This window comes from Nematolebias whitei, chromosome 4, assembly GCF_014905685.2.
Source record: "Nematolebias whitei isolate Nwh7 chromosome 4, NemWhi1, whole genome shotgun sequence".
NCBI classification, from domain to species: Eukaryota; Metazoa; Chordata; class Actinopteri; order Cyprinodontiformes; family Rivulidae; genus Nematolebias; species Nematolebias whitei.
This window is the reverse complement of record NC_056501.1, coordinates 6,615,332-6,625,578: the sequence shown is the minus strand read 5'-3', so window position 1 is coordinate 6,625,578 and position 10,247 is coordinate 6,615,332. Positions and strand designations below refer to the sequence as shown.

The 10,247-nt window shown below is 41.0% G+C and overlaps 1 protein-coding gene across 2 annotated transcripts in view; it reads left to right on the top strand.

Moving 5' to 3' along the window:
• Positions 1 to 10,247, top strand: part of LOC119408364 (complexin-1) — a 67,816-nt gene that overhangs the window by 19,807 nt on the left and 37,762 nt on the right. The window lies entirely within an intron of this gene.

Below are 10,247 nucleotides of genomic sequence, written 5' to 3'. Positions count from 1 at the left end.
AGTTGACCTGTTGTGCAGTCAGTTGACCTGTTGTGCAGTGAGTTGACATTCTCAGAGTTGATCTGATGCATGAAGTTGCCAGAGAGTTTTTCCAGATGAACCCAGATGCAGATGAATGTGAGGAGCTCAAACGTAAACTTAAATTTTAAACTAAGAAAACAAGAATGCTGATGTTGCAGCACACTGTACAGGATCTAACCTCAAGATGGCCGACCGGATTACAAAACAGGGATACCAGATCCCACGAGTGAACAGAGGATGAAGAAAACACATAACACCAGAATCATTGGACGAGGGAGCAGAGAGTAAATAAACCAAAATAAACACCAGAGTTGTAACCTCATGTGAGCTGATGAGTGACTTTATGTCACCACATATTAACATTGAACGTAAAAGAACACATATTTTATAAATAATTAAAAATGACTGTACAGAGGCAGAACACACACGAACCACGTGGAAATCCCACTCACTGATCAGAGCAGACGAACGAGCCTCTCAGAGTCTGAGTACAAAAACCCGCTGCAGCTAATTACTTCTCTGAATTGATTTTTTAAAAGTTGTTCTTGGTGCGGAGCTGAAAAAAACCTACATTATCAGGGAACTCAGGAACACAGTTCTGCATGAGAGTCACTGCTGATCCACACTTTGACCTGGACAGCAGCCAACACTGGCTGCATGACTCTTTACTAAAGGCTATCATGACAGGGACGGCTGAGCGTGCCGCGTTCGACTCTGCACATGCAGATGCTGTTCACTGGATCGACAGGAGAAATCTTATTAATTTGTTAACTCCCAGCTCTCATTTTCAAACCTTTATTAAAGGTACTCATTACAACATCATAAAGATCAGTCCAAAAACACTCATAATATAATAAACTATATTTAATCATGTTGATGGGTAATGTGTCCTTAAATTAAGATTTACCAACCTAAATGTACGTTTGTTTATCTAAAACAGCCAAAGAGAGAGAAAATACGTCTGTAATGTCCATGGAAGAGGCGTTTGGGATGGAGAAGACAAACGTTACACTCAGTGAAGTAAAGTCTGCAGATTAATAGAAAGGTTAAATTAACAAAATATATCTGACTTTAAGATGTTCCACTGCCCTGCTTTGTCTCTGCCATTTAACTTGTTCTCTTTTCTTTGCTGTTCAGCAGCAGATACACTTTTTTCCCATACCATACCACACCATACCATACCATACCACACCATACCACACCATACCATACCACACCATACCACACCATACCATACCACACCATACCACACCATACCACACCATAGCATACCACACCATACCACACCATACCATACCATACCACACCATACCATACCATACCATACCACACCATACCATACCATACCACACCATACCATACCATACCATACCATACCATACCACACCATACCATAGCATACCACACCATATCATACCATAGCACACCACACCACACCACACCATACCATACCACACCATACCACACCATACCATACCATACCATACCACACCATACCACACCACACCATACCATACCACACCATACCATACCATACCATGCCGTACAGCAAAAACAAAACAAGCAAAGGACACAGGATAAAATACATAGATCCAAATAAAGATAATAACTAAATGACTAACTGTAAGGATTGTACCATTTCCTGTTTCTGTTTGTGTTTGTGTTCCCCACTCTGCTTTTTGTGCTCTTGTTGTTCTGCTCTTTGTGTGGTTTCTGTTCCTGTGTATCTGGTCCTGTTTTCCACTCACTCCTCAGTCTGCCTCTCCACTCCTCAGTCTTTATCATTCACACCTGTCCCTCATCAGCCACCTGCCCAGGTGCTCTCATTACTCACTCTCCCTCTGTCTTATAAAAAGCCTTTCTCTCCTCCACTCCTTGTCCGGTCATTGTTCTGTATTCACAGACATCTCAGTCCTCCTCTGTCCTGTCTGTTTTTGTCCACCTGAAGATCTGCTCTGCCTGTGTACTCTGATGTCCTGTTCAGCCTTGTTTTTGATCCTGTTTTGCCAGAGTAAGTTTTGCTGCACCGACAGCCTTTTGTTTTGTTGTTTAAATAAATTATTTTTATTTAAACTCCTGCCTCGCTCGCCTCCCTGCAAATGGGTTCCAACTGTGAGGATTGTGACACTAACCTTATAGAATACAAATAAGTTCAAATCAACTTGCACATTGTCAAAAGCCTGGGAATAAAAGTAAGTTTGTAAACGAGACTTAAAAACAGCAAGAGAGGGAGCCTGCTTGACGTGCAGTGGCAACTCATTCCACAGTTTTGGTCCTGCAACAGAGAAGGTTCTGTCCCCTCTGAGCTTAAAACGAGTGCCTGGAACCAGTAAAAGCATCTGCTCTGCTGACCTCAGAGAGTGCTGTGGGCGATATGGCTGCAGCAGATCAGAAAAATAAGAGGGGCAGAACTGTTCAGAGATTTAAAAACATACAGAAGGATTTAAAAATGACATGAACTGGGAGTCAATGAAGGGAGGCCAGAACTGGTGTAATGTGTTCTCTTTTGCCTGTACCAGTTAAGAATCGGGCTGCAGCATTTTGAACCAGTTGTAATCATGCAATGGAGGTCTGACTGACTTAAAAAAAGAAGCACACTGCAGTAGTCATGCATGGATGTTATGAAAGCATGCATTAATGTCTCAAGATTACTTTTGGACAGTATGGGCTTCAATTTAGATGATCGCCTCAACTGTAAAAAACAAAAAATAAAAAAAAACTTGTGTAGGATTCTACGTCTGGCTGATTCCGCCATATTTGTTTATCCACACAGACTTCATCCTGCCTAATGTCGATCCAGTGACTCAAGTTTCTTTGCTTTGTTTACATCGAGTGTGAACATGCATTTCAGAATTGTCAGTTTAAATGGAAAACAAATGGAGTAAACTCTTACAAACACCACCGTCTGATACAAATCAAGACATTTTAGGTTTAATTCCATAGTTTAAAATAAATACATTAACTAAATGCTATAAAAATTATTTTCTTAATGCTATTGATTTAGTCTAAAATCCCAGTGTGTCTTGTATTGTCTGCACTGGTTTCTTGGCAGCAAACTAACAGGTTTTTGTGAGATCATCATAGCCGACGACCCAAACAGGGTTGATTCCAAAATATTCGACATGTCAGAGCAGGGTCTGTGTCTGAATAATGCAGAATGCAGGATTTAATGTGCTTTGACGGCCATGAAAGGACAAACACCCCCTCAGCTTCGATATCCTGTCCCCTCAGCCATGCACGTCAGCCGATCGTTAACTATATAAACAGTCAAAGCTTAATTAAAAATGCGGGGGGGGTGGGCGGTTCGGACCTGTAATTACTGTTAATTCATCGGGTCGAGTTTGGAAATGATGGCTACGGGCTGGGGCTGGGTCGGATCAGATTTTTTGGGACCGAGTGCAACTCTAGCACTGATGAACAAAGTCCATGCTCAATAATCCAGGTATACAACCTAACAATTTTCAGTCAGGTTATCTGGACAGTTTCTTTTTTTTTTTTTCTGAAACGTTTCACCTTCAATCCAGATGGCTTCATCAGTCAAGGAAACGCACAACACAAAACTGATTCTTCCCCCAACAGCTTACTCCAAAGTGGAACAAACCAGTTATGTTGGTGCTAAGATGGTGTCTTTGGGTCTAGCACTGATGCTTTCAGGTGACAGTTTAATGCTGCATCATCACTGGGCGTACAACAACTGTAGGAGCAAAAGCACAAAGAGGTTTTATGTAAAAAATAAATAAAAATAAAGCCAACTGGACTCATCAGCAGAATGGACATCACAACCGGCTGCAAAACAAACTCCTCAAAGGGAATGATAGAGAACACCGATCAGCGCCGATGGACTCCCACGGCATCAAACTTCATTCGTTTGATTTATGCACTCATTGCACTGTGTCTGCATGAAATATCCCCCTCCTCTTTAATAACCCAACAGCTGGTGGTGACATGAAATATGGTCCCGATAAGTGCTGGCACAATGGAAACACGGCTAATGGAAAATAAATTGGAGTCTTTCTCGTGGTTGATAAAAGGTTTCTAAAGCTGTGGTGGACGCACAAGTTCATTCTCTAATGTTTTTTTGTTCAAGATGAGAGAAACCAATTTGACTTGAGTAAAATACTTTTAGTTGCTTTTTTTTTCTGTAGCGCTTTTGCAGACCAGTGTGTTCGGTTCAGGCGAAAACTGTTTAGGCACCAAAAAATGTTTGGTTGCATGAAGACTATATAGATATTTTGGAAATAATAGAACTGCTCATCTCCTAATAAATAGATCCTCACTAGATGTTCTTTTAATGTATTGATGGTATTTAGTCCAGTTCTGTATTCAGAGTCAGTTTCTCCATTTAGTTCTCTCCCTCTGCATTTATAGTCCTGGTTTCTTTTGTTCACTGATCTGTTGTCTTCACTTCGATGCTTTAACGGCTGCCTTTCATCGTCATCATGTTGGTGTTTTCATCATCAGTCCACCGGTTTTCTGCTGTAAGGTCCTCCCTTCTCCTTCTTCCTTACAATATCTGTGACATAACTTGACACGTGAAATGAGCGAAACATGGGAACTGAACAGGCTCGTCCTTACTGCAGTCATGTAACTTGATCACACCGTGTTTCACCATGTAATGCTGGTGTAAAAACAAAAAGTCACACTTATTTACTTCTGTGAAACCAGTCATTACGGGGGCAGAAGAACCTGGTGAGCACAGTTTTTCTTTTGCAGAGTAGAATAAAATGTCAAATTTCAAAGTCTATATGTTTATTGAGTAGATGCACTTTTTAAAAAGGTTATTCAGTTCAGGCTAGAGCTGCATGCACACAAACAGCACATTTAAACATGTAAATTCAGCATGCCAATCACTAGACACACGGTAACTTCTCTGCTGGCACCGTATACGTTTTTATTCTATATATTTTGCATTTTAAGCAAATACTCTGCACACAGGTGGGAGGCACAAAGGTACATTGGCCAGAAAACGCTGCCTGTCAGCCAGCAGCTTCTAGAAACTTTACGCAGAGGTCAGCGGCTGTTTACTTGGCATACACACACTTACACCCTCCGGCATGTGCACACAAACTGGGAGAGACAGCGCCGTCTGAATCAAAGGCAGAAGAAATCACTGTTGTCTTGTGTCCCGTTAAAGAGCCTGATGCAAAAAGACGTCAGGCACTGTTGTAAAACACCAAGTGTGAAGTTGTGAATAGAAACAATAGGAGTAAGTAAAAATGTAAAGCAAGTGGAGTGAAGGGGGAGAAGAGGAAATATCCTCCGTCTGGTGGGAGCGGAATAAAGTTTGGCACAGACTTCCACTTGGGTGTGTGGCTGACATAAGAGATGTCACCTTGAAAATTGGGGTTGCCACTTCAAAATCCAATCTGAACACTACGCACGTGCACATTTCCACAGAAAAGTTATCTATTAAACTTAAATATGTGTATGTTTCATGCACACTTCTTGTTATCACAACAAACCAAAATGAACAGTTGTTAGTCTAAAATCACAAATGTGCACAGAGCAGCACATTAGTGACAGAAACACACACACCACAGATGGGCTCCCTCTTCATCTCTGCAGCAACGGGGATGTGAGGAAACGACTCATCTGTTTGGCCTGAACGTTTGCACCTACATTATGCAAGATCACTGTGCCGACGCTCACGGTCCATTTATTACCAATTTAACATCAAACAGAACTGTTTAGTTCAAGTCTGATGAGTTTAGGACATAAAATATAAAAGCACTTCCACCAGAAAATCAAAACCAAATGAGAGTGAAGGACACTTAAATGTTGCACAGCAGCAGAGTAAACCATGAGACACTTCTGTGCGTTGGTAAAGTTTCTAAAGGATTCATTTTCTCTGCAGAATTTGACCCCAGCTGCTCAGTTGGAAAGTTTCTGGACATATACACACAAAAATAATCTAGTTCTTTAAAAATATTATCTTTGCATTAATTGCAGCTCTACCAAACGTCACTCTGACAGCCTTCACACGGTGCCCTCCCCCATCATTCAAAGGAACCTGTACAACCATAAATAACTTCAGTGACGTGTTCTTTTCTTGGATGATCTCTAATTTTCCACCTGGCTCTCTGCTGCAGCGTGCTGGGCTCTTCTCCCAGTGACAACAGAGTCCAGTTTCCTGGCGACTCCAAAAACAAACAGCTGACCTTCACTGCACCCTTTTGAAGACCATCCAAAATGGCCGCCCCCTTCAATAAGTTATCTTGGCATAATGTTACTGGCCTTGGCTTTAACTACGCAATCAGCTAACACTTGTTTGTTTGGGAGAGTTTTTTTTCTGACTGCGCTCTGTCCACTGTGTTTCCAAATCAACTTTTCTGTTTTTCAATCTTAAATAGTTTCTTCCGGACCCAAAACTGTTTCTAAAAATGTTTTTATCCACATGGAAATGCTGACAATGAGCCACAATGTTGTAGTAGCTATGCCAGGCCTGTGTGTGGCGCTGCCATGAAAATACGCCAGAAACGGAAAAAGATGGGGAGCCGTCTCTCCAAACTGTAAACACAAGAACACGAGGATGGTGAATACAAGTGCAACAATCAAACCTTTATTGTGGACTAACGTCAAACTAGAACTTCTACTTTGTGTTCTATTAAACTAGTTGACTGAGAGTCTTGTGAGTTTCAATATGCAGGCGTAATGGATGAGTTTCAGCCAACGTATCCACAGAGAGGAGGCAGGACAGGGTTTTGCTCCCTGCAAATTCTTTAAACACAATGCCAGTTTCTTGCATTTTTAAACGTACAATTCATATACAATCAATTCAATTCAGTTTATTTATATAGCACCATGTCACAACAGAAGTCATCTCAGGACACTGAACAGAAACATTCATGTACATAAAAATCTAATTAGTAAAAATTATCCATCTAAGAAGGCCAGAAGTTTGGATTGAGTTTTCACTTCATCGCAGTCTCCCATTCTGAGCAAGAACAAAGGCAACAGTGGGAAGGAAAAACTCTTTGCTTGTCTGGGTAATGGCTGTAGATTATTGTATAATGTTTTTTTTATGGGCGTATAATGTGCTGAACACGGTACTCCTGTTAAAAAGTGTTGGTTGTGCTGTCCATATGAGAACACAAGAACAATGTTGGAAGATTTTTATCACTCTAGAATCCAGTTTATAGGTGCATCTGAAAAAAATTGAATATTGTTAAAAAGTTCAATATTTTTCGACAATCATTTCAGAAAGAGAAAGATTTATTACGATTCATTAAATATAGAGTTAAATACAAAGTATTTCAAGCCTTTATTTCTTGTAATTTTTATGATGATGGCTTACAGATAATGAAAAAACAATTCAGTGTTTCAGAAAATGAGAACATTACGAAGAGGTTCAGTATTGTAAACTCCTGGTGCCACACCCTGATCAGCTGATTAACTCCTGGACATGAGCTACAAGTGTGTCATTCCTCGAGTCCAGCCACTCCTGAACCAGAGACAACATCTGAAGCGCCTTACCTGCTGAGGAGACGAAGATCTGGACTGTTGCTCCATGGTCCAAAATCTTCTTTTCACATAAACAATTTGTAAATCAACGTTCTAGAGTCTGGAGGAAGAGTGGGGAGGTCCAGAATCCACATTGTTGAAGTCCAGAGTGATGTTTCCACAGTCAGGGATGGTTTGGGTCCATGTCCTCTGCTGGTGCTGGTCTACTGGGGTTTCTGAAGTCCACAGTCCATGCAGGATATTTGAGAGTTCTTCATGTTTCCTTCTGCTGATGAGCTGTATGGCGATGCTGATTTAATTTTCCAGCAGGACTCCGCACCGGCCCACACTGACAAAACCACTGAATTCCAACTGTCTGAGACTGACAACAAAGTCCATGCTCAATAATCCAGGTATAAAATCCAACATTTTTCAGTCAAGTCATCTGGACAGTTTCTTTTTTTGTGCTGACACGTTTCGCCTTCGATCCAGAAGGCTTCATCAGTCAAGGAAACACACAACAAAACGGATTCTTCCTCCAACAGCTTACTCCAAAGTGAAACAAACCAGTTCTGCTTGTGATAAGATGGTCTCTTTGGTACGCCCCTCCTCCATTGCCGGCACTCTTCCTTGTTGACAGTCTTGTCAAACAACAAAGTCCATGCTGTATGTATTTTATGAGTTTCAATTTCTGAAAATACTGACAAAATAAATAACTTTTTAACAACGATCTATTTTTTGAGACGCCTGTATTTTCACATATTCTGTACTCATAAAATGCCATTCCCAGGTGGACGTGGTCTTCTACACACTGAAATATATCGATCATAAACATCTGCTTTCCATTTGTCTTCTTTGCAAACTGAGCTGCTGTGGGTCTATTAAACACCATCCCTCCATTTGTTTGGCTGCTTTGTCAATTAGAGCAACTCCTCTCCATCAAAGATGGATTCAGGTTGCCGCTCTTCGTGCGGTGGTTTGTTTAGGGGGGGGTTGTGGTTCTGACATGGACCTGCAGGCTTCACGTTGAATATCCAGAACAAGGTTGAGCTCGGAGCCAACAGATCAAAGAGACGCCCACCGAGGTTTCAGTCCAGGCTGCAGCTTTTATCCTTGCCGTCACTAAAAGCTGTGGTCTGGCGTTCAACATGAAAGCAGAGCTGCTGAGATGCTGCTCATCTCAATGCTCCTGACGAAACAAACACTGTATAGGAAGAACCCCATCATGTGTAAAATGACTACTTTATTTCAGAGTGCTTTAACAGCAGTCACCACTTCTTAAGCTTTAAAAATGTGATTCTGGACCGAAAATAGATCTGGGGATCCCTAAAATGTCAATGCATCCTTAAAAACAAGAAGGATTTCCGTTTTATTAGAAACTGAGAGGCAGAAGAGCTGCCTGCCAGATGAAGGGTTGTCTGATTCCAGCTTCCGGTCCTCAGATAAGACACCGAACCTCTTGTGTCCCCTGATCTGTTGATAGGTAGGACAATGGATAAACGTAGCCTGGAGCCTACATGTGCTTCAAGTGATTAATAACATTATAAAAACTGTCCATACTGGAGATGTACAGCCGATACATAAACATAAATCCACTGACATGATGCCTAATGATGAAACCACTACAGATAAAGGAAATCTAAGTAAAAATATGAGGTTTACAGCAGAATAGTGTCTGCAACAGAGCTGAACCTATAAACACAGTCTTGGTTCTCTGAAGGAAAAGGTCATGCTCAAGAGTCTGCCATTTTAAACAACAAGCTGTCTCTTTGCACACCTCTAATCTCCAGCCAGTTTCTACAATGCTATTCTTATATCCACACCAAAGTTTAGTATCCCGTAGCTCGGTCTAGGTGTGTGTGTTTGTGTGTGTGTGTTTAGGTTTATTGTTTGTCAAATGCAGGTCAACAATGCATTGAAATGCTCTGAATGAGAGAATCGTCTTGACTTGCCAAAGAAAAAGAAAAAAATTCAAAACATCCAACAAGAAATACCAAAGCATGCAACTAAAGTACAAAACAAAGCACCAAAGGTGAAAAAAGAAATACATCTATAGCAGCATGGTCCTACTAACAGAGTGGTTCTGTTGGCAGTGAAGTTCTCTTAGCAACATGGTCCCGTTAGCAGCATGGTCTTTTTAGCAGCATGGTTCTGTTAGCCATGTGCTCTTGGTAGCAGCGCGGTCCTTTTAGCAATAAGATGATAATAACGACTGCGACAACGGATGATGACTGCCCTCTAGAACCGGCTCCAGCAGACACTGAACATCCAAAGTTTCCCACGGAACTGAACTGTTCCGTAGAGTTTGGTCCGTGCAGGCAGATGGAGAATCATGAAGAAATAGAATGGTCACTACTGGAAATAGAACGGTCACTGCTGGAAATAGAATGGTCACTGCTGATAATTGAATGGTCACTACTGGAAATAGAATGGTCACTGCTGGAAATAGAATGGTCACTGTTGGTAATAGAATGGTCACTATAGGAAATTGAATGGTCATTGTTGGAAAAAGAATGGTCACTACTGGAAATAGAACGGTCACTGCTGGAAATAGAATGGTCACTGTTGGTAATAGAATGGTCACTATAGGAAATTGAATGGTCATTGTTGGAAAAAGAATGGTCACTAATGGAAATAGAATGGTCACTGTTTGTAATAGAATTGTCACTATAAAAAAAAAAAAAAAAAAAGAATGGTCACTATAGGAAATTGAATGGTCACTACTGGAAATTGAATGGTCACTAATGGAAACTGAATGGTCACTATTGAAAATAGAATGGTCACTA